At 45.5% G+C, this 27,940-nt stretch overlaps 2 pseudogenes across 1 annotated transcript; one reads left to right on the top strand and one right to left on the bottom strand.

Annotated features, from left to right (window-relative positions):
* Positions 1–779: 779 nt before the first annotated feature.
* On the top strand, positions 780–12,506 carry LOC106559562 (annotated as a pseudogene). Its single transcript, XR_005367513.1, has 7 exons — positions 780–807; positions 2,609–2,833; positions 3,007–3,276; positions 3,477–3,752; positions 10,821–11,054; positions 11,147–11,260; positions 11,687–12,506. The product of XR_005367513.1 is annotated as a DLA class I histocompatibility antigen, A9/A9 alpha chain-like, transcript variant X3 (transcript).
* Positions 10,489–12,505, bottom strand: DLA-12a (MHC class I DLA-12a pseudogene; annotated as a pseudogene).

The following is a 27,940-nucleotide window of genomic DNA, read 5'->3' as shown; positions in this document are numbered from 1 at the left end:
ATAGGGCTGGTACCGCATCTGCCCTTCACTCTGGTCCAGGACCCAGAGAGCCCTCTCCATGTAAACAGGTGTTCCTTAGACCAGCCCTTCCCATGCCCCTCTTCTCCCTGACTCCTTCCCTCCTTGGAAGCTCTTCCCCTCTCATGTTCTTATTTACACCCTAGCCTCACTCCCCAGGAGCATCCTCCCTTTTCTAGACCCAATGCACTGTGGGCTTCTGCCCCTCATCCTTCATGCTATGTTCTCAGACTTACTGAACTGAGTCCAGCCCCAGAGGCAGCAGCAGAAAGAAGTGACAGGAACTTAGGAGTCCTAGGTCCTATCTTTGGAGACCGGGCACTCAATTTCTTTGTGCGGTCCATACCAGATCTGGGAACCAGCTGTGATTGCCTGGAGAACTTGCCCCTGAGGGCGGAATCAGTGATCATGCAAAGAAAACATCTATGTTATTGTGGATTTGGGGGAACATTTTGCAACCCAGCCTGACATGGACAGGGGCAACCTTTTGTGTTCAAAGCCCTGATCTGGTGTTGGGAGCAGAGGGAGACCCTGGGAGGTCCTTGCTGTGCAAGAGAAAGGGAGAACTTGGTCTTCCAACCTCATCCCTGTGACCACACGGGGGCGCCGCTGCGCTGCTCCTGAATTCTGACTGAGCAGCCTGGGAGGGTCTGGGCTGTAAGTTGCTCAGGGGAGGCTGACCTGGAGCTTGGGAGCATCATCAATACTGCCACAAAGAAGCTTCTGAACAGCCCTGGACTCCACAGGTGTCAAGATCAGGAATGCGGCAAGGATTGAAGGAGAGGAGATGTAGGAACCTTGAGTCATCCATCAGGTTTCTGCTTCTCCACTGTGACCCCTCTCTCCAGCTCCTTGATGACAGCGCCCAGAAAAGCCGAAAAGAAACATTTTATTTTCCTATTTCTTTTCAGGACTTTTTTATTTTTTAAAAAGTATGTTTCATGCCCAGCATGGAGGTTGAACTCATGACCAAGATCCAAGCCGAGATCAAAGAGTTGAATGCCTGACTGAGCCGCCCAGGAGCCCTTCCAGTACTTCTTTTTTCTTTCTTTTAAAGATTTTATTTATGAGAGACACACAGAGAGAGGCAGAGAGACACAGGCAGAGGGAGAAGCAGGCTCCCTGTGGGGAGCCCACTGTGGAACTTGATCCCAGGACCCCAGGATCAGGACCTGAGCCACAGGCAGACGCTCAACCTCTGAACCACCCAGGTGTCCCTCTAGAGGCTTCCTAAGTGAGATGGAGGAGCATTTGAGTGGCTCAGTTGGTTAAGTGTCTGCTTTTGGCTCAAGTCGTGATCTCGGGGTCCTGGGATGGAGCCCCAAGTTGGGCTCCCTGCTCAGCGGGGAGCCTGCTTCTCCCTCTGCTCTTTACCCTACCTGTGTGTGTGTTCTAGCTCAAATAAATAAATAAAATCTTTAAAAATAATAGAGCCCCTGAAGCATTTTCAGTGATGAAATGACACAACCTGACTCATATCAGCAGGATCGCTGTCTGTCCCAGGTGGCGAGAGTGGCCTTAGGGTAGCAAGTGTTGGAGTGGCAGCAGGGCCCCAATCAGGAGTGAGAGGGGGTGGAGACTCGGGATGAGAGGCCCTAATTGATGAGAGATGGAGAGAAGGGCTGCAGACCCAGGCGGAGGGAGAGAAGCAGAGGTGACCAGTTTTACAGCAGTGGAATCCTCACATTTAAATACGTTGTTATACAGCCTTTTTAAAAATGGAATCTCTATTTCCAGGTCTTAGCAAGATATTTTTTGCATCTAGAATTTACTATATTCTGTGGGGCTGCCTGAAAATCAGTTGCCTCCTTATGCAAATCAGTTTAAAAAATGTCTAGACGAAATATGTGCACTGCTTAGATGTGAATAATGCATAAAAAGAGGCAATGCAGGAGCACTGGCGAAGGGCATTTTGACTGCATGGAACGTTGCAAATTTGAGGTGCTTCAAGTTTGTACATGCTCCTGATCGAAATGTATAGTATCAAACCATGCTTCCATGTATTGAGGATATGAGGGGAACTCACAGAAATTTGGGGCTATGGAATGAAGATTGTTTTGTTTATTTTTAAAGATTTTATTTATTTATTCATGAGAGACACACAGAGGCAGAGACACAGGCTCCCTATTCGGGCCTTGATCCCAAGACTCCAGGGATCATGACCTGAGCCACCGGCAGAAGCTCAACCACTGAGCGGCCCAGGTGCCCACAACTTCAGGTTTAAAGAGAAAATCCCTGTCTCTCCATCTCCGTTCCCAGGCGAGCTCACTATCTGGCATCCAGTTTCCTGGCGGTGATTTTTCTTTCAGAAGAGTACGGAGAAGTAAGGAGTAGTTCAGCTCAAGTCGAGGGTTTCCACAAACGTAAGGGACAAAAAGGGGCTGATCCCTGCCTGGTGTCTGTCCCCGGTTTCCTCAGAAGGACCGCCGGCCAGGCCTCAGGGAGACGGTGAGAGAAAGCGCTCCGTGCAGGTGGAGGGGAATCAGGGCAAAGCCCTGGGTCTCCGGGAAGACCTAGAGCGGTGTCTGGGGGCGGGGAAGCCCAGTTCCGTCCCCCGCGCGCCTCCCTCCCCTCTCCCAACCCGCCTCAGGGCCTCCCGCCTGGATACTCGGGACTTGGCCCCAGCGCGCACCCCCATTGGGCGGCGGGGTTCTAGGGGAGCCGATCGGCGTCCCCGGGGTCCGGGCCTGCGGGGCCACCCCTGCCGGCTCTTCGGGTCTCTGGAACCTCAAGGATGCGAGTCGTGATGCGCGCCCCCCCCCCCCCCCGCCCCTGCTGCCTTCGGGGGCCCTGGCCGTGACCCTGACCCGGGCGGGTGAGTGCGGGCGGGAGCGAGGGGACCGGCGGGCGGGGACGCGGGACCCCGGGAAGCCGCCTCTCCGCCGCCCCCGGCCCCTCCCGCCTCCGCCCCGCCCCGGGCATCTCCCCTGGGCCCCGGGCCCCGCGGCGGGAGGGGGTCGGGCGGGGTCTCAGCCCTCGGCTCCGCAGGCTCCCACTCCCTGAGGTATTTCTACACCTCCGTGTCCCGGCCCGGCCGCGGGGACCCCCGCTTCATCGCCGTCGGCTACGTGGACGACACGCAGTTCGTGCGGTTCGACAGCGACGCGGCCACTGGGAGGATGGAGCCGCGGGCGCCGTGGGTGGAGCAGGAGGGGCCGGAGTATTGGGACCCGCAGACGCGGACCATCAAGGAGACCGCACGGACTTTCCGAGTGGACCTGGACACCCTGCGCGGCTACTACAACCAGAGCGAGGCCGGTGAGCGGCGCGGGCCCGGGGCCGGGGCACGACCCCCATCCCCCCGACCGGCCGGGTCGCCCCGAGGGTCCGGGTCCGGGCGTCACCCCGAGTCCGAGGCCCCCGCCCCTCCCCCTCGTCCCCGTCCCGAACCCGCGGGAACTCCCGGGAGGTTTTACTTTCTCTTTGGACTGATTGGCGGCCTGTCGGGGCGGGGCCAGGGTCTCACACCCGCCAGACCACGTACGGCTGTGACCTGGGGCCCGGCGGGCGCCTCCTCCGCGGGTACAGTCAGGACGCCTACGACGGCGCCGATTACATCGCCCTGAACGAGGACCTGCGCTCCTGGACCGCGGCGGACGCGGCGGCGCAGATCACCCGGCGCAAGAGGGAGGCGGCAGGTGATGCAGGGCACCTGAGGAACTACCTGGAGACGACGTGCGTGGAGTGGCTGCGGAGGTACCTGGAGATGGGGAAGGAGACGCTGCTGCGCGCAGGTACCGGGGCCCCGGGCCTCCCCGATCTCGCCTCAGGCTGAGGCCGTGGGAGAGGATAGGAAGAAATAGAATCCACACCAGTATATGGCCCTCCCATGCGTCATGGATGGAGAGACTAACTCTGCCTAGGTTTTCAGATCCGGTACTAGAGAGTGGCCCTAAGGGTCTGCCTTTCTCCTAGGGACCATTAAGGTCACATTCCCTCCAGGGATGGAGGAGGAGACCATTTCTGAAATAACTGATGAGCAGTTCTTTTTGACTCACTCCCTTTGGGAGCCTTGGGGGATTTTCTCAGGCTTTGTTCTCAGCCCTGTACCTCAAGTGTTTGGAATCAGGCCTCACCTGTTTGAGTCACTTGGCCTCCAGCCAGGCCAGGACCAGAAATTCCTTTTTACCTCTCAAAAACCTGCCTTCTACACTGGGCCATCTCATCCTAATTCTAGAACTTTCCAAACAAGAAGAGATTATGTGTTCAGGCTGGTGTCTGGGTTATTGCTCCTTTCCCCCACCCCAGTTGTCCTATTCATTCTCAGGATGACCACATGAAAGCTGCTTCAGTGGACCAAGACAGATACAGAGTTCCTGAATTTAAATCTTTCTTTCTTCCTTTCTTTCTTTCTTTCTTTCTTTCTTTCTTTCTTCGGGATCTTCTTGATTCGGGAGGTGTAGGGAGGAGTTGTTCGGTGCGGGAGGTCTCGGGTCTGAGGGCGGCGGGAGGTCGGGCGGAGGAGGGCGGCGTTCTGGGGAGGCTCGTGAGAGCTTTTTTTCTCTTTTTCTCTTCTTTCTTTCTTTCTTTCTTTCTTTCTTTCTTTTTCTTTCTTTCTTTCTTTCTTCCTTTCCTTTCCTTTCTTCCTTTTTTAAAATAAATTTTATTTTATTTATTTTATTTTTTTAAAGATTTTATCCATTTATTCATGAGAGACACAGAGAGAGAGAGAGAGAGAGGGAGAGACAGAGAGAGAGATGCTGAGACAGAGGCAGAGGGAGAAGCAGGCTCCACACAGGGAGCCCAATGCAGGACTCCATCCCGGGACTCCAGGATCATGCCCTGGGCCAAGAGCAGGTGCTAAACCACTGAGCCAGGGATCCCTAAAATAAATTTTATTTTATTTATTTATTTATTTATTTTTTTAAATTTATGATAGTCATACAGAGAGAGAGAGAGAGAGAGGCAGAGACATAGGCAGAGGGAGAAGCAGGCTCCATGCACCGGGAGCCCGACGTGGGACTTGATCCCGGGTCTCCAGGATCGCGCCCTGGGCCAAAGGCAGGTGCCAAACTGCTGCGCCACCCAGGGATCCCTAAAATAAATTTTAAACTTAAATTCAGTTTAGTTAACATATGCTGTATTATTAGTTTCAGAGATAGAATTTACATGATTCATCAATTGTGTATAACACCCAGCACTCATTACAGTACCTGCTCTCCATAATGCCCATCACCCAGTTATCCTTTCCCCCCACCAACCTCTGCTTTAGCAACTCGTAGTTTGTTTCCCAGAGTTAAGAGACGCTTATGGTTTGTCTCCCTCTCTGATTTCATCTTATTTCATTTTTCCTTCCATTCACCTGTGTTTATGTTTTGTTTCTTAAATTCCACATATGAGTGAAATCATATGATATTTGTCTTTCTCTGATGGACTTATTTCACTTAGCATAATACTCTCTAGTTCATCCACATAATTGCAAATGGCAAGATTTCATTCTTTTTGATGGCTAAGTAATATTCCATCGTATATATGTACCACATTTTCATTATCCATTCGTCTGTTATGGTCATCTGGGCTCTTTAAATAGTTTGGCTGTTGTGGACATTGCTGCTATAAATATTGGGGTGCATGTACCCCTTGGAATCATTATGTCTGTATTCTTTGGATAAATACCTAGTAGTGCAATTGCTGGGTAGTAGGGTAGTTCTAGTTCTACCTTTCTTAACTGGATTTTTGTTTTATGAGTTTGATAAGTTTCTTTAGCTCTTGGATACTAACCCTTTGTCTGATATGTCATTTGCAAATATCTTCTCCCATTCTGTAGGTTGCCTTTTAGTTTTGTTGATTGTTTTCTTTGCTGTGCAAAAGCTTTTTATCTTGGTGAAGTCCCAATTGTTCATTTGGTTTTGTTTGCCTTTGGAGACAGTCTAGCAAGAAGTTGCTGTGGCTGAGGTCAAAGAGTTGCTGTCTGTGTTCTCTAGGATTTTGAGGAGTTTCTGTCTCACATTTAGGTCTTTGATCCATTTTGTTTTTGTGTATAGTGTAAGAGAGTGGTTCAATTTCATTCTTCTGCATGTGGCTATCCAATTTTCCCAATGCCATTTGTTGAAGAGACTGTTTTTTTTAACTTGGGGATTCTTTCTTGCTTTGTCAAAGATGAGTTGACCATAGAATTGAGGGTCCATTTCTGGGTTCTCTGTTCTGTTCCAATGATCTATGTGTCTGTTTTTGTGCCAGTACCATACTTTCTTGATGATTACAGCTTTGTAATATAACTTGAAGTCTGGAATTATGACGACACCAGCTTTGATTTTCTTTTTCAACATTGCTTTGGCTATTCAGGGTCTTCTCTGGTTCCATACAAATTTTAGGATTATTTACTCTGGCTCTGTGAAAAATGCTGATGGTATTTTGATAGGGATTGCATTAAATGAATGGATTGTCCTGGGTAGCATAGACATTTTAACTGTATTTGTTCTTCTAATCCATGAGCATGGAACATTTTTCCATCTCTTTATCTCTTCTCAATTTCTTTCATAAGTGTTCTACAGTTTTCAGAGTGCAGATCTTTTACCACTTTGGTTAGATTTATTCCTAGGTATCTTATGGTTTTTGGTGCAACTGTAAATGGGATCGATTCTTTGATTTCTCTTTCTTCTACCTCTTTGTTAGTGTATAGAAATGCAATTGACTTCTATGCATCAATTTTATATCATGTGACTTTGCTGAATTCCTGTATCAGATCCAGCTATTTTTTGTAGAGTTTCTTGGGTTTTCTACATAGAGTATCATGTCATCTGTGAAGAGTTAAAGTTTGACTTCCCGGCCAATTTGGATGCCTTTTATTTCTTTTTGTTGTCTCATCGCTGAGGCTAGGATTTCTGGTACTGTGTTGAACAGCAGTGGTGAGAGTGGATATCCCTGTTTTGTTCCTGACCTTAGGGGAAAAGCTCTCAGTTTTTCCCCCTTGAGGATGATAATCATTGTGGGTCTTTCATATGGCTTTTATGATATTGAAATATGTTCCCTTGATACCTACATGGTGGAGAGTTTTTAATCAAGAAAGGATGCTGGGACAGCCTGGGTGGCTCAGCGGTTTAGCGCTGCCTTCGGCCCAGGATGTGATCCTGGAGACCCAGGATCGAGTCCCACGTCAGGCTCCTTGCAGGGAGCCTGCTTCTCCCTCTGCCTGTGTCTCTGCCTCTCTCTCTGTTTGTCTTCCATGAATAAATAATAAAATCTTTTTTTAAAAAAGAAAGGATTCTGTGTTTTGTCAAACGCTTTTTCTCCATATATTGACAGAATCATATGATTCTTTTCCTTTCTTTTATTAATTTGTGGAAGTTGAACCACCTATGCAGTCCAGTGATAAATCCCACTTGGTTGTGGTGAATAATCCTTTTATTTATTTTTTTTTAATTAAAAATTTTTTAATTATTTATTTATTTATGATAGTCACAGAGAGAGAGAGGCAGAGACACAGGCAGAGGGAGAAGCAGGCTCCCATGCACCGGGAGCCCGATGTGGGATTCGATCCCGGGTCTCTAGGATCGCGCCCTGGGCCAAAGGCAGGCGCCAAACCGCTGCGCCACCCAGGGATCCCTGAATAATCCTTTTAATGTACAGTTGGATCCTATCAGCTAGTATCTTGGTGAGAATTTTTGCATCCATGTTCATCAGGGATATTGACCTGTAATTCTCCTATTTAGTGAGGCCGTTGTTTGGTTATGGGATCAAAGTAATGCTGGCCTCATAGAATGAGTTTGCAAGTTTTCCTTCCATTTCTATTTTTTGAAACAGCTTTAGAAGAATAGATATTAATTCTTCTTTAAATGTTTGGTAGAATTCCCCTGGGAAGTCATCCGGCCCTGGACTCTTGTTTGTTGGGAATTTTTGATTACTTCTTCAATTTCTTTCCTGGTTATGGGTCTGTTCAGGTTTTCTATTTATTCCTGTTTCAGTTTGGTAGTTTATATGTTTCTAGGAATGCATCAATTTCTTCCAGATTGCCTAATTTGTTGGTATGTAGTTGCTCATAATATGTTCTTATAATTGTTTGTATTTCTTTGGTATTTTAAAAAATTTTATTTATTCATGAGAGACACAGAGAGAGAGGCAGAGACACAGGCAGAGGAAGAAGAAGGCTCCATGCAGGGAGCCCAATGCGAGACTCAATCCCAGGACCCCAGGATCACGCCCTGAGCCAAAGGCAGGTGCTTAACCGCGGAGCCACCCTCAGGCATCCCTCCACCTCTAGAAGTGTCTTTGGGTCTAAATGAGTCTAAAATGAGTCTCTTGTAAGCAGCATATTGATGGGTCTTGTTTTGTTTTGTTTTTTTAATCCATTATGATACCCTGTGTCTTTTGATTGGAGCATTTAGTCCATTTACATTCAGAGTAATTTTGAAAGATATGAATTTAGTGCCATTCTATTACCTGTAAAGTCGCTATTCCTATAAATTGTCTCTTTTCCTTTCTGATCTTTGTTACTTTTGGGCTCTCCCTTCACTCAAAGGATCCCCTTTAATATTCCTTGCAGGGCTGATTTAGTATTCACAAATTCCTCTTTTTTTTTTTTTTTTTTTAGATTTTATTTATTTATTCATGAGAGACACACAGAGAGAGGCAGAGGCACAGGCAGAGGGAGGAGAAATAGGCTCCATGCAGGGAGCCCAATGTGGTACTCAATCTTGGGATTCCAGGATCATGCCCTGAGCCAAAGGCAGACACTCGACCACTGAGCCACCCAGGCATCCCAAATTCCTCTAGTTTTTATTTTTCCTGGACACTCTTTATCTCTCCTTCTATTTTGAATTACAGCCTTGGTGGATAAAATATTCTTGGCTGCATATTTTTCCCATTTAGCACATTGAATATATCATGCCAGCCCTTTCTGGCTTGTCCAGTTTCTGTGGACAGGACTGCTGTCAGCCTTATGTGTCTACCCTTGTAGGTTAAGGAACTCTTATCCCTGAGGCATCCCCTGGGTGTGTTTTGGTCTGCTTATAAAAGAAACTAGATCTCAGTGATGGCTGGGTGGTTCAGTGGTTGAGCATCTGCATTTGGCTCAGGGCATGATCTTGGGATCCAGGGATCAAGTTCTGCACTGGGCTCCTTTCAGGGAGCCTGCTTCTCCCTCTGCCTATGTCTCTGCCTCTCTGTGTCTCTCATGAATAAATAAATAAAATCTTACAAAAAGGGATCCCTGGGTGGCGCAGCGGTTTGGCGCTTGCCTTTGGCCCAGGGCGCGATCCTGGAGACCCGGAATCGAATCCCGCGTCGGGCTCCCGGTGCATGGAGCCTGCTTCTCCCTCTGCCTGTGTCTCTGCCTCTCTCTCTCTCACTGCATGCCTATCATAAATAAATTAAAAAAAAAAATCTTACAAAAAATTAAATAAATAAAAGAAACTAGATCCCAAAATAAGAAAGAAACATTTATATATATATATATATATACAAAAATAAAATTCAATAAAAGGAAGCAAAATAAAAATATATAATGCATATATGAAAATAAAAATTAAAGAATAAAAAAGAATTGAAAAAATAGGAAAATAACTGAAAAATAATACTGAAAGACTAGAGAATAAAAAAAAACATAAATGGTATATACTGTTTTCCTTGAGAGCTGAAGCTTTGCTGTCTGCTCTGATCAGTAAACCTGGTGCCCGCTGGTTGTGCTGGTCTTCTGTGGGAGAGTCCTGCTGCGCTGATCCTCAGGTGGACTTTGCCCCCGTGGAAGTGCACTTCTCTTGCACAGAGGCCGAGCTCAGTGTAAGTGGCTCTGGATTCCACTAAGTGGCCCTGTTTTGCTCCCTGAAGGCTTTCGGCTCTCATGAGCAGGATGAATAGGGCTGCATCCCGCTCTCTAGTCTTGGAGCTGAAAATTCACACCCGCACTCTTCAGTGAGCCCTCATGAAAAGCAGTTGATCACCTTGTCTCCCAGGTGTTCACCTAGCCTGTGACTGAGCATTTTTTTAAAAAGATTTTATTTATCTATTCATGAGAATACACAGAGAGGAGAGAGAAAGAGGCAGAGACACAGGCAGAGGGAGAAGCAGGCTTCACGCAGGGAGCCGGATGTGGGACTCTATCCCGAGTCTCCAGGATCACACCCTGGGCTGCAGGCGGTGCTAAACTGCTGAGCCACTGGGGCTGCCCAACTGAGCATTTTTATCTCAGGCAGGCAACTGAGTTTTAGGCCGCCAAACCTGACACACTCCAGCTGTGTGGACCCATACAGTTCCTCCCCAGGAAGGAAGAGGGGTATAGCTGTGCTTCTCCCACCTGCTGGGCCCCTGCTCAGAGAGCAGTTTGCCTGACTGTGTAGCGGTTTGTGGTTCATGGCCACACTGAGCAGAAACCCGGCACCAAAACTCGCTGATGGCAGCTGGCTTCCCCAGTGGGTGCCTGGGACCTGCTGCGCTCAGACACTCCCATTCTTCATCCTGAGACTCTGCTGTCCCACCTGGGATTTTGCCTCCATCGCCACCTGAGTCCCTTTAAGCCAGGGACTCCCCACTGTAGGAGACTTCTAGAAGTTCTCATTTTGTGCTCCCGCTGCATACAATGCTTTGCAGTAGCCCCTGTGGGCGGCGCCCTCCCCTCTGACGTATCCTCTGATATTTCGCACTGGATTTGGGTCCTCGCACCTCCTACCTCCCACAAAGTGGTTGGTTTTCTACTTGTACAATTGCAGCATTTCTTTTCTCAGATTTCCGATCTATTTCTCAGGTTTTCAGAATGATTTGATAAATATCTAGCTGTATTCCGGGGACCAGATGAAGTTAAGGTCTCCTATTCCTCTGCCATCTTAACTCCTCCCTAAGTTCCTGAATTTTCTGACCCTTCTCTTCAGATCCCCCAAAGGCACTCTCACCCACCACCCCTTCTCTGACTGTGAGGTCACCCTGACCTGCCAAATGGGATGGGGAGGACCAGACCCAGGACACAGAGCTTGTGGAGACCAGGCCTGCAGGAGATGGGACCTTCCAGAAGTGGGCGGCTGTGGTGGTGCCCTCTGGACAGGAGCAGAGATACACGTGCCACGTGCAGCATGAGGGGCTGGCGGAGCCTGTCACCCGGAGATGGGGTAAGGAAATCAGGAGCCCTTGTGGGAGAACTTCAGTAGAGTTGAGGGTGAGACCTGAGGGGCAAGGCCCTCACCTCATCCTCTCTTCCCAGAGTCCCCTCCTCGGCTCACCATCCCCATCGTGGGCATCGTTGCTGGTCTGCTTGTCTTTGTGGTCTCTGGTACTATGGTGGCTGGAGCTGTCCTGTGGAGGAAGTAGATCTCAGGTAGGGAGGGGATGCTCTGAGTTTTCTCAGCGTTTCAAGCCCAGGTAGAAGTTTGTCCTATCTCATTTAGGGGAAGTGCTACCCGCACACATGTGCTTGTCCACTCCATTGTGCAGCTCATTGCTACATTCACTGTGTAGTAAAGCACGTGTGAGAGTGAAGGACAAACTCATCCCTCCTGTTGAATGTGGTGATGGAATCTGATCCCCAGTGGTCACAGGTCAGAGAGCAAGGTCCTTGCTGAGGACAGACTCCAGGAGAATGGTTGGTCTCATCCTGCTATCTCTTTTCTTCATGTCCCTGATTCTTCCATAGGTCTGTAGTTAAAGTTTTGGAAACTTCCGTGTGGTCCAGGCTATGAGTTTCACCTAGGATCTCGGGTCATGCCTTCTCCATGGCACCTCATGTGATGTTTTCTTTCCACAGGTGGAAGAAGAATTATGCTGAGGTTGCACATGAGTATGGAGGGGGTGATCCCTGAAACCCCGGGGTGGTACAGACAGGACCCCATGGGGATCTTGGCACCCCCCCACTAGCTCCTCCTTTGGTCTCATCTCCTTTGGCTCTGACCACATTCTATCTGTTCTGCCCCAGGCAGTGACAGTGCCCAGGGCTCTCTCTCTGCTTCTACTGGTGAGACCTTGGAGGGCCTGAAGGGGGGAGTGGGGAGGGGACTGGGCCGTGATTGGGTAGTGGGGATTCTTTGAGTAGGATATTTTGAGCATGTGCTGAGCTGTTGAGAAAGTCAGCATGTATATGACTGACCCAAATCTGTTCATGATTATTTTATTTCATAGTGTGAACCAGCTGCCTCGTGGGGGACTGAGTGATGCAGGATTTGTTCACTTTCCCACCTTGTGATGTCAACACCCCTGATTTCTCTTTCTGCAAAGGGCATGTCTGAATGTGTCTGAAATATGTTCCTATTAACATAATGTGAGGAGGTGGGCAGACTGGCTCCCTCCCCACGTGACTCCCCTCCCCCGACAGACCTGTGTTCTGCTTTTGTGTTGCTTTTGTGTTGCAGCTGAGGGAGAGCGGGTCATCTCCATCCCTGTCTTTATGTTACACCGAGCTACAACTTCTTACTTCCTTATTGAACATAGGACTGTGGATGTGAAATTGTTTTTTCCAGTTCTTGTCATGAGGAGCTGATCAGTTAGTCAGATCTGATCTGAAAGGAGAAGATTCCTAAAGTTTGAGAGAGGAAATAAATGGGAGCACTGAGACTCTTCCAGAACCTGCAGATTTGGTGTACTGTGTCTGCTCTATGTGAGGACAGGAGACGCTGTGAGGAGCCTAGTATGGAGGAGCCTCATGCCCACTTGGTGCTCAGTGCAGCAAGGGTGTGACATGGTCACTCAGCTGAGGACTCTCTCTGCTGTTTTGTCCTTGTCCCTCCAGTAGAACCTGTCCTTCCAGGACCTGTGATCATAGAGACTTGGGCATCACCCAGACCTTGTCCTGCCTCCGGGACCATGGGCAGCAATGTTGTGTGGCAGGGTCAGCCTAGGATCGGGCCTGGGTTTGGGCTCTCAGCCCCAGCTCTTGGTGTTTATTTGCTGTTTCTGTGTGTCTGTAGAGGATCAGTCCTTTTCTCATGTTCCTGTGGGAGTTCTGGCCTCATTCATCTTCGGGGGTCTCCTGTCTGACAGCAGCAGGAGGTGGTTGGCCGTCAGTATCTCCGCAAGGCCCAGGGCAGCCCCTGTGCACAGGCATCTGTGTATCCAGAGGTTATTTTCAGACTCATTCAAATCTTATCCTCCTTCTAGGGCTCGACTGTTCTTTCCATCGTTTCCCCAGTCTTCTCAGAGGAACAGATACTGGATTGGCAGACAGGAAGCATGCTGTAATTTCTCATTTAAAATCAGTTCTTGTTGTGTTTCCATCCCCTGCTTGCCTGTGCTCTGCCCTAGTGATCCTGTGCTGGCTCCAATCCAAAGTCAAGGTGTTATGAAGCAGAGTCTCCTTGGTTTCTCTTCGGTTGGGAGATAGCTGTTGTGAGTCAAGGGTGGTTGTTTTTTGAAAATGGAATGTACGTGGTGTGCAGGAAAGGTGCTGTGAGAGTGGGGAGGGAGGGAGGAGGGATAGGATGGTGAGAGAAGTATAGAGGCGCTGCTGGCAGCCTGATAGGTCACAGTGCTGGAGCTGCCCCAGAGCAGATGTGGTCTGAGGCTGCATTAGCAAAGATACTGACTCTGGAATAGGGAGATGCTCTACACCGGTCACTCCTTCACTGGTTGTGTGAAGATACATGACACTTCACTTCACTCCAACACTGTGTTGTGTGAGATACATGACACGCCACGTTTTGCATCTGGGAAGTATGGGTGAAGTTCTGTGTTTTTCACGAGGTGCTACTCTGCTGCAGGTCTTCACATCATACTTTTAACAGCAGGAATGTACATTAAGATTCCCATGTGGCTGTGCATCAGCCTTACCTGTAGGGCTTATTAAACAGGCAATTCCTTGATCTTGTGCCTAATATTCTGAGTCTCTGAGTCTGGGGAGAGGCCTGTGCATTTTGTGAGAAGCTGCATGAGTGATCCTAGTGCTTGATCCTAGTGCTCAGCGGGAACCACTGCGATCCGTGATCAGAGCAAGCCTGGGTGGGGAGGGCATTCAAGTTTCTTTTAAATGTGGACTTTTTCCCCTCATAGAGACAAGGCATTTGTTGTCAGTATGAGACATGCTGTTGTAAGATATGTGGCATTGTTTTATCATGGGATATGGTCAGGTGGGAGGATTAGGGAGCGGTTCACAGTTCAGTATGACAAACATCTCTGAATGCTTGTTCTCTGCAACTATTCCTCTGATTGATTTCTTGGAGCAAAGAATGGAATCCAACTTTTCTTGAACTTAGACAAAGGATAGGGGATACATACATACTTATCTATGTCTTCTATGTATATAAAATATTGTTTGGGGGAAAATCATACCACAGGCTTAGGCTACACAGCCAGGAACAGAATCCACAATTGCACAGTAAACCAGGTCTCACACAGGAACCATGGCTTCTGCTGCTGGGCACAGTTGTCACTGCTCACACCACTGACTCAGTTAATCCAGAACACTGGCCCCCTTGGCTGGGACTGCCATAGCTGCTGCTTGTGGGACTGGATGACACACTGCCATCCTGCCACCTATGCCCATGCCTTCTGCATAGTGGCAGCTTCTCTCTGTCCCCAGGTCGTGAGTCAGGGCCAGCGTGTTGTCACCTGTTTGGTGGAGTCTCATGCTGTGTGTAACTAGAAGGATGTTGGGAAAATAGGACTTCCTCCTCTGTGGAGAGAGGCGGTCTCTTCTAAAGACCCTAAATTTGGAATTCTCCTCATGTAGGAAGGCAGTTGGGGTGAGGGATGGAGAGGGATGGAGAAAGCCATTCTTGGAGCACAGATCTGAGGCTGAAACTTGATCTGGTGTGCTTTGTAGGCACTCAGGTTTGACCGAAGGAACAAGTGTCTAATAAATGACACCTGTCTTCTAATTCCCTTGGTACTACATGATTAGATCCAGCTTTTGTCCACTCCAGTGTTCGCTCACAGATACATGCAATGGTGTTGTGGGCTGGTGGCATGATGACTCAGGATGTGTTTGCCCTGCCTTTGGCTCCTTGCAAAGAGGAGAACACCCAGGTCTGTACGACTTCAATGGGTCTGTGTGGGTACCAATGTGTCATGCTGACGTTTATATTTCCTTGTGCCTGGCGACATCCTGGGGGAGAGAATCTCTTAACATCTATCAGCTTTTATGTGACTGCTTGCCAAGGATGAAAAACCAAACAGTGAAAGAACTCAGAGCACCAGCCTGGTTTTCTAGTGTAGCTATAGTGTCCCTCAAAGTCTGAACTGTTCATTCACAACAGTTTGGCTGAGAAAATGAAAAGGGGAGTTTATTCAATGGTTCATGAATTGGGCAGCTGCCCAGCTAGCAAATCGCAAGGAACCTCTTCTAGCTGCAGAAAGGAAAGTATTTTAAAGGCATAGGGGAATGGAGAAAAGGAAACTATTGGTAAAAAAAATGCCTTGTTGTAAGCAAGGTGGCCCTGCTAAGGGGAAAGGAAGTGGTCTTTCAGTGGCATCCCTCCAGTGCTGACCAGGAACTTCTGGTGGCTGATTATAGGTCACATTTCTGGGAGAAGCTGAAGCTGCAGTTAGGCTAAGTATTAAGTTCTTGGTGGTGTTTAGCATAAATGACTTCATTTTGGGCCTGCTAACAGGACCATGAGCATCTGGTTGCAGACAGAAGGACATGATAGGAATGCTTCTGCCTTATCCTTTGCTCTTGTAAGATGAGGTACAGGTTTACTTGCTTGCTCTTACTCTGAATTTCTCCTTGTGGAGTGGTGAAGATTTATTCCTCCACCTGAGGAGACAGAGAATACATAGGGGAGTGGCAGAGGGAGAGGGAGAAGCAGACTTCCCACTGAGCAGGGAGCCCACCTCAGGTCGATCCCAGGACCCCAAGATCATGACATGAGGCAGATTCCTAACTGACTGAGCCCCAGGTGCTCCAGTTCATTTCAGTTCTGACATTGTCGACCTGGAGTGAGCATGGAACCCACAGGTGTAAGGATTCATCCTGCAAGATTGCCCACAGCTCATGAGCAAGTCTCAACTATCAGCTATTCATGTCACCTGCACTTTTCTTCAAGTTGGCTACAGAGTGGGGGTAACTCTAGAACCCTCAAAGTTCTAGAATGACTCCTAGAAACTCAGGAAAATTTTCTGCTTACTCTTATGGTTTATTATAAGGATACATATGAGCAGCCAGATAAGGAGGTACAGGAGTGTGGGAGTGTGAAGGTTCCAGTGCAGGAGCTTCTGTCACTGTGGAGTTGGAATGTGCCACCCTCAGATGTGTTTGTCATTTCAGAAGCTCTGTGAACCCTGTTGTTGAGAAGTTTTCATGGAAGGTTCATGACATAGGCATGATTCATTCACTGGCCATCGACCATCGGTGATGGAGGTCAGCCTCCAGTGCCTCTCCCCAGAGGTCGGTGAGTGAGGCCAATGTCTCTAACTCTGTAATCATGGTTTGGTCCTCCTGGTCACCAGTCCCAGCGTGAAGCTATCTAGGACCCTCACCCAAGTCACCTCATTAACATATCAGAGACACTCTTATCACTCAGGATATCCTAATGGCTTGGGGACCAAATATTTTTATTATCCCATAGGCTACCTCTGGTCTTTGACCATAGATCCCTTGTAGTAAAAGGACCGAAATCTAGGATAACAAGAAGAAAATTGTCAAAGAGATAAAAAAGGAGACCAGTGTACCAAATAAGGAATTTAGAAATAATTCCACATATATGTGGATACAGGATTGTTGATAGAGGTAAGACTTGAGGAGAGAGGGGAAAGGATGGAGTTTTCAATAAAAGTGAATCAACTACTGGCCATTCATGAAGGAAAAAAGATAGATGTGAACCTTTTCTTCACACCATACACATGCAAAAACAAATCAATTACAATCTATAAAATTTCAGAAAATATTACAGAAAAATATCACTATGACTCTGATTTAAGAAAGAACTTAGCAGAACAATGGAAGACATTTGCAATAGAGAAAGAATCCTCTATGTTATTAGTTATAACTAATAGTGCTGTTCATCTAAAGACGTCATCAAGAAAGTGAAAAGACAGGCCACGTATTGGGAGGAATCTTTGCCATGCATGTTAGCAACCAAGACTAGCCCACAGAACATGTCAGTGCTGCTCAGATCAGTGAGCATCGGACACACTACTTACTGGAGCTTCCCATTTGCCAAACTGTAGTGGCAGCCAGGAGCATCTGGAGACACAGGAGTCCACTCCCTGAGTGGAGGGTAGAGGATGGTCTCCCAGGGCACAGACGTGGTGAGCAGTGGGAAGGGGGATAAATGGGAAAGTGACAAAGAAATCAAGGTGATATTTTAAGAAATGTCGATAAAAGGCAAATCTATAGACAGTAGTTTAGTGGTTGCGCAGGATTGGGGAGAGGTGACAGGAGAAGTGAGGGGTGACTGCTAATGAGCACAAGGTTTCTTTAGGGCTGATGAAAATAATCTAAAATTGGTTGTAACAGGAAGCCTGGGTGGCTCAGCAGTTGGCCATCTGCCTTTGGCTCAGGTCATGATTCCAGGGTCCCGGGATTGATTCCCACACGCACAGATCCAAATCCATTACATAATCTTTGAACATTATCTCTTTTCACCTCAATATAAGTGAAGGGACTTCTGGATAAAATTCTACATGTGAAAAAAAGACAACGCATAGTCTCACACATGTATGCGTGCGCGCGCACACACACACACACACTCTTTAAGAACTAAAATACTTGGGTATTTGAGTCCCACATCTGCCTTTGGCTCAGGTCGTGATTCCGGGGTCCCGGGATTGAGCTCCCCTGCAGGGAGCCTGCTTCTCCCTCTGCTTATGTCTCTGCCTCTCTCTCCGTGTCTCTCATAAATAAATTAATAAAATCTTAAGAAAAATAAAATTGGTTGTAGCGATAGTCGCACAACTCTGTGAACATCCTAAACTGTTGAATTGTACACTTAAATCAGTGAATGGAGAGTGAATAAGATCTCAGTAAAGCTGTAATAACAAACCCACAATGAGATGATCTGCTAAATCCACTAGAACCTCGCATCACGCTGACTGGCTGTGAAGAGGTGCTGTCAGGGTGGCTGGAGGGGCAGGAAGCACCTGGGACCACATGTCCTCCTGGATGACAGATGCACTGAGGGTTTAGAGCTGTCGGGGAAAGCTGGGGTCTACTGAAGGCTTGCTCTTGCAGGGGGAAGGCTGGGAGGGTAGAGGGCAGGTCACTTCAGGCACTTCCAGCCTGTGCCATAGATGAGGCAACTGTCCTCTGGCCTCTAGGCCTGTGGCCAACAGCCGGCAGGAGTCCCCACAGCAGTTGGCACAGGTAGTGGAAGCTAAGGTGAGCAATTAGGGCGCTGTTTGTGAACATCAGGAATAAATGTTCTTTTTTTTTTTAAAAGATTTTATTTATTTATTCATGAGAGACACAGAGAGAGAGAGAGAGAGGGGCAGAGACACAGGCAGAGGGAGAAGCAGGCAAAGGGAGAAGCAGGCTCCATGCAGGGAGCCCGACGTGGGACTCGATCCAGGGTCTTTAGGATCACACCCTGGGCCGCAGGCGGCGCTAAACCGCTGTGCCACTGGGGCTGCCCCAGGAATAAATGTTCTGATCGCTGCTGGCTGCTTTTGGTCACGGGGATGCAGCAAAGATGCAGGCAACCGTGTTTGCAACGCCCACCACCCATGGGACAAACCTTGCTCCTGTGGTTGAAGAAACTTCACGGGTATTTGAAACGCCTGGGAACTTCCCCCTCATTTCCTCCTTTTTTCCATTTTGGGAGGCAAGATATAAGGACTACAACATGGAAAAGCAGCTGCAAATACAGGGACTTTACGGCCTTACATGTGCCCAGGGAAAGGCACAGGCTCCTAAATGATCTGAGAGGTTCTCAAGTTGACACCTTAGGTGGATTCCTCCCACAGGACACTACGCAACAGAACGACCAAGAAACAGAAGTGACAAATAGCAACCAACAAAGCTGTGCAAACTCTGGGGAAGGGGAGAGTCTGAATTCCAGAGTTATCACAGAGGATTTAAATATGCAGTTTTCAAAACAAAAAATCACGAGCCTATGAAGAATCAGGAAAGTTTGACTGTTGAAAGGAAAAAAATCAATGAGTAGAACTGTCTGAGAAAGAATAGATGGCAAACCTGCTAGAGAAAGATGTTAAAACAATAGCCTTACAGATGTTCCCGCTGAAGTCAGGTGACAGCAGAGTAGGAGCTCCCACTGCTGATCTCTCCATAGAAACAACAAACACAAAAATCAAGTGTTAAAAATGTAAAAATAAATAAATAAGAGTGTACCAACTTTGATTCTGTAAAAACATCAACAAAAATGATAAATAAATAACACAAATTGAGGGCAGCACCTCTGGGAAAGCTCTGGACTATCACGAGGAGACAGCAGAACCCACAAAGAAATGGACATCTGTGAGTTCTCTGAAAATGAATTCCAAATGGTTATTTTAAAGAAGCTCAGCAAGATTGAAGAGATTAACACAGATACCTTATAGGCCATGTGTATGGGTTTGATATATTTAAAATGCTCAAGGCAAAAGCTATTAACCAAGAATATTTATCCAGCAAAATTGTCTTTTGGAAATGAAGGAGAGATCAAGACCTTCCCAGACAAAACTGAAGGAGTTCATCTCTACTAGACCTGCCTTAGAAGAAATGCCAAATGGATTTCTTGAAATAGAAATGAAACAAGGGCACCTGGGTGGCTCAGTCAGTTGAGCATCTGCCCTCAGCTCAGGTCATGACCCCAGAGTTCTGAGATCGAGTCCTAGGATGGAGCCCCAGGATCAAGCTACTTGCTCAGCAGGGAACATGCTTCTCCCTCTGCTCCTCACCTAATACGTGCTTCTCTTCCTCTCAAATAATAAATAAAATCTTATTAAAAAGAAATAAATGAAAAACACTAAGTATTGACATGAAAACATAGGAAGATATGAATTCAATGATAAAGGTAAATATATACTCAGAAGTCTCTAGCACTGTATGGTGGAGTATAAATCCATATAAATTTATACTCTAGTATAAAACTTAAAAGACAAAAGTGTTAAAATAACTAGAACTTCAATATTTGGTTAATGAATACACACAAAAAATATGTAAATTGTGACATCAACAACATAAAATGTGGGCGGAGGAGTAGATGTGTAGAGTTTTCTGTGCAGTTGAAGTTAAGTTGATATCAGCTTAAAATAGGCTGTGATAACTGCAAGGATGGATATGATAGCCTCCTGGGAACCACAGAGCACCCACCTACAGTAGATACACAAGGGATAAAGAGAAAAGAGCCAAAGCATTCTACTACAAAACATCACCAACTCACAATGAAGGCAGAAAGGGAGGAAGACCGGAACAAAGGAACAAAACAAGCAGAAAAACAGTTAACAAAATAGTAGGTTTTTATCTATCAACAGTGATTCTAAGGGTGAATGGATTCAATTCCCCAGTCAAAAGAGAGCTCCTGAGTGGATTAAGAAAAGGCTCTGCTGTTGTTGTTGTTGTTTTTTTTTTTTAATTTACTTATGATAGTCACAGAGAGAGAGAGAGAGAGAGGCAGAGACACAGGCAGAGGGAGAAACAGGCTCCATGCCGGGAGCCTGATGTGGGATTCGATCCCGGGTCTCCAGGATCGCGCCCTGGGCCAAAGGCAGGCGCTAAACCGCTGCGCCGCCCAGGGATCCCCGGCTCTGCTATTTTTAAAAGGATACTATTGTTAGCTTTAAGGCCACTCAGAGGCTCAGAGTGAAGGGATAGATAAAGTATTGCAGCAAGTGGAGAGCAAAAGGGAGCAGGAGTTACTAGAGTTGGATCAGACAAAAAGTGTAAACAACGAAGGTCATTATATGATGTCAAAGGGGTCAATTCAGCAGGAGGAGATAACAGCTGTAAATATGGATGCAACCACCACTGGAGCACCTACATATATTAAGCAATTATGAACAGATCTGAAGGCGAAAATAGACAGCAATGCAATAATAGAAGGACTTCATTGCCCCACTTTCTTTCAACAATGGATAGGTCATTCAGATATAAAACCATAAGGAAATCTTGGACTTGAACTAGAGATCTAACAGACACATCCAGAATACTACATTCAACAGAGGGGGATACACATTCTTCCCAAGTGCACACAGAATACTATCTGGGATAGCGTAGGTCCCAAACAAGCCTTAACATGATTCAGAACTTGAAATCGTGTAAGTATCTTTTCCAGCCAGGATGGTATGAATCCAGAAATCAGTAACAGTAGCAAAAGTGGAAAATTGATAAATAAGTGGAAATGAAACAAGACCCACCTGAACAATCACGAGTCAAAGATGAAATAAAAAAGGAGATCAGAAAAATACCCCCCCGCTTTTATTTTTCGAGTAGGAAAGATCCTTTTTTATTGGGGTGGACACGGAGCACGCACTAGTCTGTGATAAAATGACTTAAGAGAAAGATCCGGAAATGCCAACTTCTCCCTCTGGCACACATTCAGAGCAAAGCCTGGGCACAGAATAGGTCCCAGCCAAGTCTTTAAGGCCCGGACTAGAGAGTAGGAGCAGGGAGAAAGGCTCCCACCCATGCTGCTGGGCCACAGCATGGCCCTGGCTCTAGACCCTTGCAGACATACTCTGGTTTTTCCGGAGGAGACCTGGAGGGGGGTGGGGGAGTGAAAGGGGATTCTGGGTAGTGGAGTTTGTGAATAACAATGTTTTTTAGAAAGCATCTACCAACATCACACTACTGGGTCTGATGTCCCCTTTAACCATTGCTTGGTACATTTTACAGCATAAATAAAAACTCAAGGAAAATAAATACTTCTGCTCCTATGAGGTTGGAAGTGGTATGGATAGTCAGGTGTGGGTGGGCCAGTAGGGGCAGGACAGGGGGCGCTTACACAAGGAGGGCGGGCCTGGAGCAGACAAGACAGGAGGCGCCTGTGGGGGAGTGAGAGTCTTAAGTGTCCTCATGCATGTCCGGCTGTTGGTCCGAGCGACCTTGTGGGGGTGTGGGTGTGGGGGGGTACAGAGTTCTCACCCTCAAGGTCCACTTGCTTCTGGTCTCTCTTCTTGGCGGTGTTCTTTTTGTCCTATTGCTGATGTAGGTAGCGCAAAAGGATGTTTGTCTTTTCTGTCACAATGATCTGTTCAGATGGGTACTCCCAGGTGGGCAGGTAGACTGAAGGACGCCGGTTCGAAGCTTTGCACACAGAGTCAGCACGAAATCGACTAAAATTGCTTTTGTCGTAGACAGGCAGTCCTTTCAAAAAAATCTGCCATCTTCTGTTTCCTTCCTTGCTGCCTCAGCCACCGCCTCAGCCGCTGGCACAGCTGCCACAGCCGCCTTCTTAAACGCAGTCGCACAGTCAGAAAAATATCTTGAGATAATAAAAATGGATACAGACATATCAAGTCTTATGAGATGTAGCAAAATCATTTCTTAAGAGGGACGTTTATGACAATAAATGCCTATGTAAGAAAGATCGCAAATAAACAACCTCATGTGACACTTCAAAAAACTAGAAAAAGAAGAACAAACAAGCCCAAAGTTATTAGAAGGATGAAAATAAATATCTGAATGGAAAGAAATGAAATTGTGATAAAAAACACATTAGAAAAGATCAATGAAATGAAGAGTTGACTTTATGATAAGAAAAACAAAATTGACAATTGGTTAGCTACACTAAGAAAAAAATGTATTATTTTCAGTAAATAAAATAAATAAAATACATACATTTATATTTACATAAAATATTTATATTTACATAAATACAATTTAATATAGTTATAATATAAATAATTATTATATGATAATAGTAATCACTCAAATACATACAATTATGAACAAAACAGGGAGACATCACCACTGATCCCACAAAGGTATGTATGAGCATAAGACTCTATTATGACAGTAAATGCCAACAAATTAAATAGAAATATTGGATAAATTCCTAAAAACATAAAAGTTACCGAGACTGAATCATGAAAATTTAGCGAATCTGAACAGATCAATAACTAGTAGAAGATTGAATGGGGAATAGAAAGTCTCCCTACAAAAGAAAGCACCCATGCAACTTCACTGGTGAATTCTATCAAGCATAAGGAAGAATCAATACCAATCTTTCTCAGACTCTTCTAAAATACTAAAGAGGAAGATAGACTTCCAAACTCATTTAATGTGGCCAACTTCATGCTGATAGCAAAGCCAGACAAGGACATTATGAGAAAAGAAAATGACGGGCTAATATCATGGATGAATGAAGATGCAACCATCCTCAACAAAATACCAGCAAAATGAATTCAAAAGCTGTTTAAAAGGAACATATACCATGATCAAGTGAGATTTATGCCTGGGATCCAGCGATGCTTCAAAATACATTTGACAAAAGTCAATATCCTTTCATGATCAAAACTCTCAAGAAACTGGGTATAGAAGAAATGTTTGTCAACATAATAAAGGCCATATATACCAAGCGCCCACTAACATCATCCTCAATGGTGAAAAGCAAAGGCCTTTACTCCAAGATGGGGAACAAGACAAGGATGCTCACTCTCACCATGTCTATTCATCATAGTACTGGAAATCCTAGCCAGAGCACTGAGGCAAGGAAAAGAAATAAAAAGCGTCCAAATTGGAAAGGAAGAGGTGAAACTGTCTCTGTTTGCAGATGACATGAATTTTTTTCTTTCAAGATTTCCTCTCCTAGCAACGTTCAAATACACAAAGCAGTATTGTTAACTAGTCATCATGCTATACAACAGCCTTGTAGCTTCCTTTACAATTGGAAATCTATAACTGTTGGCCCCCTTCACCTGTTTCACTCACCATCCCACTCCTACCTCTGGCGATCACAAATCTGTTCACTGTTTTTATGAGCACAATCTTTTACTCTTTTTTTAAAATTTTTTTTATTTATTTATGATAGTCAGAGAGAGAGAGAGAGAGAGAGAGAGAGGCAGAGACATAGGCAGAGGGAGAAGCAGGCTCCATGCACTGGGAGCCCGATGTGGGATTCAATCCTGGGTCTCCAGGATCGCGCCCTGGGCCAAAGGCAGGCGCCAAACCGCTGCACCACCCAGGGATCCCCTCTTTTACTCTTTTTGAGGGGGAGTTGTTTGTTGGTTGCTGTTGTTGTTTTAGATTCCACACACAAGTGAGCTCATGTGGTATTTCTCTCTTTCTGACTTATTTTCCTAAGTACAATATCCACAGAGTCCATCCCTATCATCACAAATGGCAAGATTTCATTCTTTAATATAGCTGACTACTGTGGGCAACCACAGACTAGCTGGAGTTAACTAAACCAAACCAGACCCGGACTTGCGTCCCTCATTCACTCAAAAGGCTCGGGAGCCTAAAGGGTGAATAGTTGGTTGATGCTTGAGAAAGGGCTTGAGCAATGGTTTTCAGAGCTGGCTGGTACCTGATCGCCCACATAACACATTAGATACAATGTATTCTGGCCTGGCCATAAAGTTGAATAGGGGTCTGTGCTGTTCTTGCTGGTCTGTTAACCATATCTAATGTTCCTTTGAGGTATGTACATCTGGAGCAATAAGCTTATCTATTTACCAAGGTCTTCTGGTGCCAGTGGGTCTGTCTTGCATGCTGATAAAGGGGAACCTTGGAGGGTTTCACAAACATGCTAAGAACAGATACTTCTTTGTCTTTGTTTTGCTTATGCTATATAATGTTGTTGAACCTTGAATAAAGCTGGCACTGCTTGGACATCATCCACTGTGTCCCTCCTGTCACCATCTCTTTACTTTTCTTTTATTTTCCTCATCCCCTTACCCTCGGGACCCTGATCGTGCTGCCGCAGAGCGTGCAACAGACTACAATCCCATTGTACATATATATATACACACAATTATATATATTGTGTATATATATAATATTATATATACAATTATCTTTATACACAATATTTTACATAATGTATATATAATATGTATAATGTATATATACACAATATTATATATATATACAATTATCTTTATCCATTCATTCATTCATGAGCACTCAAGTTGTTCCATATCTTAGCTATGACTTAATCTTATAAGGAGAAAACCCTAAAGACTTCAACAAACAAACTTTAGGACTAATAGCAAATTCAGTAATGTTATGGGATATGAAATCAGTATATATATAAAAGTTTGACTATACCCTAACAACAAAATATCTGAAAGAGGAATTCAGAAAGCAATACATTTATAGTTGCATCAAAAATAATACAAGACTTAGGAATAAATTTAATCAGGGAAAAATACGCGCACAAAAAATTTTGATGAAAAACTTTCAGATGAGGCAATAAATGAAATGATATCCCGGGACACCTGGGTGGCTCAGCAGTTGAGTGTCTGCCTTCAGCTCAGGGCATGATCCTGGAGTTCTGGGATCGAGTCCCACATTGGGCTCCCTCCATGGAGCCTACTTCTCCCTCTGCCTATGTCTCTGCCTCTCTTTCTGTGTCTCTCATGAATGAATAAATAAATAAATAAATAAATAAATAAATAAATAAAATCATAAAATAAAGAAATAAGAAAAGATATCCCATATTCTTGGATTGGAAGAATTAATATTGTTAAATTATCCACAGTGTCAAAGTGACATATGGAGTCAATGCAATCTGTATCAGAATTGCAATGATAGCTTTCAAGGAAACAGTAAAAACTATACCCACATTCATATGGGATTAAAAGAGACCCCAAATAGCCAAAACAATGTTGAGAAAGAACAACAAATCCAAGGCCCTACAATTCCTTTTTTTTTTTTAAAAGATATTATTTATTCATTCATGAAAGACACACAGAGAGAGGCAGAGATACATTGAGCCACCCAGGAGTCTCTGAGGCACTCCAATTCCTGATTTCCAACTACATCACAAAGCTGTACTGATCAGAACAGTATGGTACTGGCATAAAAGCAGGCAGAGAGAACAATGGACCAGAACTGAGAGCCCACAAATAAACCTCACATATATGGCGAACTAATCTTTGACAAGGGAACCAACCACATGGTTGGTACCATTCTGGAGACCACATGCAGAAGAACGACACTGCATTTTTGTCTCCTGTCACTCACAAAAATTTACTTGAATGGATTTAAGACTTAAATGTAAGAAGTGAAACCATAAAACTCCTAGGGAAAAAAACATGGAGAACTTTTCTCATCAGTGGTCTTAGCAATGACTTGGGAGTATCACGAAAAGCACAGGACACAAAAGCTAAAATCAAGTGGGACTACATCTATGAAAAAGCTTCTACACAGCAGAGGAAACCGTCTAATGAAACATGTAAAGGCAACCTATGGAGTGGGAAAAAATATTTGGCACTCATTATCTGGTAAGAGTTTAATATCCAAAATATATAAGTAGCACAAAGAAATCAAGAGGGAAAAACAAATGATGCAATTTAAAAATAGGCAACAAATCTGAATAGACATTTTTTCAAAGGAGACATACACATTGTCAACAGGTACCCGAAAAGGTGCTCGATATCACTGGTTATTATGAAAAGGCAAATCTAAACCTCAGTGAAACATCATGTCACACCTGTTAGAATGGCTATTACAAGAGGACCAGGGAACAGATGGGGGAGGGTGTGGAGACAAGGAAATCCTTGTCACTATTGGTGGTATGGAAGAGTGTGGAACCTCCCGGAAAAAAAATTTTTTAAAGATTTTATTTATTTATTAATGAGAGAGACACACACACAGAAAGAGAGGCAGAGACACAGGTAGAGGGAGAAGCAGGCTCCATGCAGGGAACCCGACGTGGGATGTGATCACAGGTCTCCAGGATCTGGCCCTGGGCTGAAGGGGGCGCCAAACCCCTGAGCCACCGGGGTTGCCCTGGAAAAAAATTTTATTTATTTATTTATTTTAAAGATTTTATTTATTTATTCATAGACACAGAGAGAGAGGCAGAGACAGAGGGAGAGGGAGAAGCAGGCTCCATGCAGGAAGCCTGATGTGGGACTCGATCCCCGGTCTCCAGGATCACACCCCAGGCTGCAGGCGGCGCCAAACCGCTGCGCCACAGGGGCTGCCCTGGAAAAAAATTTTAAATAGAACTACCACATGATCCAGCAATCAAAACCCAGGGTACTATCAGGAAATGAAATAGGAACCAAAGCAGGCTTTCAATTAAAAAACTTACAAAAGAAAAAAAAAACTTACAAAAGACAACATTGCACTTTGAGAGAATATTCAGTAAAAGAAAATATAATCATTTTAAACATTTACACACCTAATAAAAGGTCCTCAAAACACATGAAGGAAAAACTGACAGACCAAAGGGAGGAATGCACAGTTCTATAATCATAGTTGGAGGCTTCAATACCCTATTCTTTTTTTTTTTTTAAGATTTTATTTAATTATTCAAGACAGACACAGAAAGAGAGGCAGAGACACAGGTAGAGGGAGAAGCAGGCTCCATGCAGGGAGCCCGACGTGGGACTCGATCCTGGGTCTCCAGGATCATAACCCGGGCTGAAGGTGGCACCAAACCACTGAGCCATAGGGGCTGCCCCCTTCAATACCCTATTCTTAATGATGGTTAGAACCACCAGACAGAAGAGAAATAGAGGACATAGAGGACTTGAACAACACAGTAATCCAACTAGAGGTAATACACATACACACAACACTCTAACCAAAACAACAGACTATATGGTCTCTCAAATCACCTGGATGGATGTTCTCCAGTATTGATCATGTGCTAGGCTACAAATTAAGTTTCATAGATTTGAAAGGTATCATACAAACTATCTTCTCCAACTAAAATGGGTTGAAAGTGGAAATCAATAGAATATGGAAAACTGGGGGCAGCCTGGGTGGTTCAGCAGTTTAGCGCCGCCTTCAGCCCAGGGTGTGATCCTGGAGACCCGGGATTGAGTCCCACGTCAGGATCCCTGTATGGGGCCTGCTTCTCCCTCTGCCTGTGTCTTTGCCTCTCTCTCTCTCTGTGTCTCTCACGAATAAATAAATAAAATCTTTTTTTAAAAAAGATGGAAAACTGGAAATTCCACAAATTTGTGAAATGTTAACAACACCCCCTTAAATAACCAATGGGTGTAAAGGAAACCA

The sequence above is a fragment of the Canis lupus genome, chromosome 12 (genome assembly GCF_011100685.1).
Source record: "Canis lupus familiaris isolate Mischka breed German Shepherd chromosome 12, alternate assembly UU_Cfam_GSD_1.0, whole genome shotgun sequence".
In the NCBI taxonomy this organism is placed as follows: Eukaryota; Metazoa; Chordata; class Mammalia; order Carnivora; family Canidae; genus Canis; species Canis lupus.
This window is presented reverse-complemented; position numbering and strand designations above follow the sequence as displayed.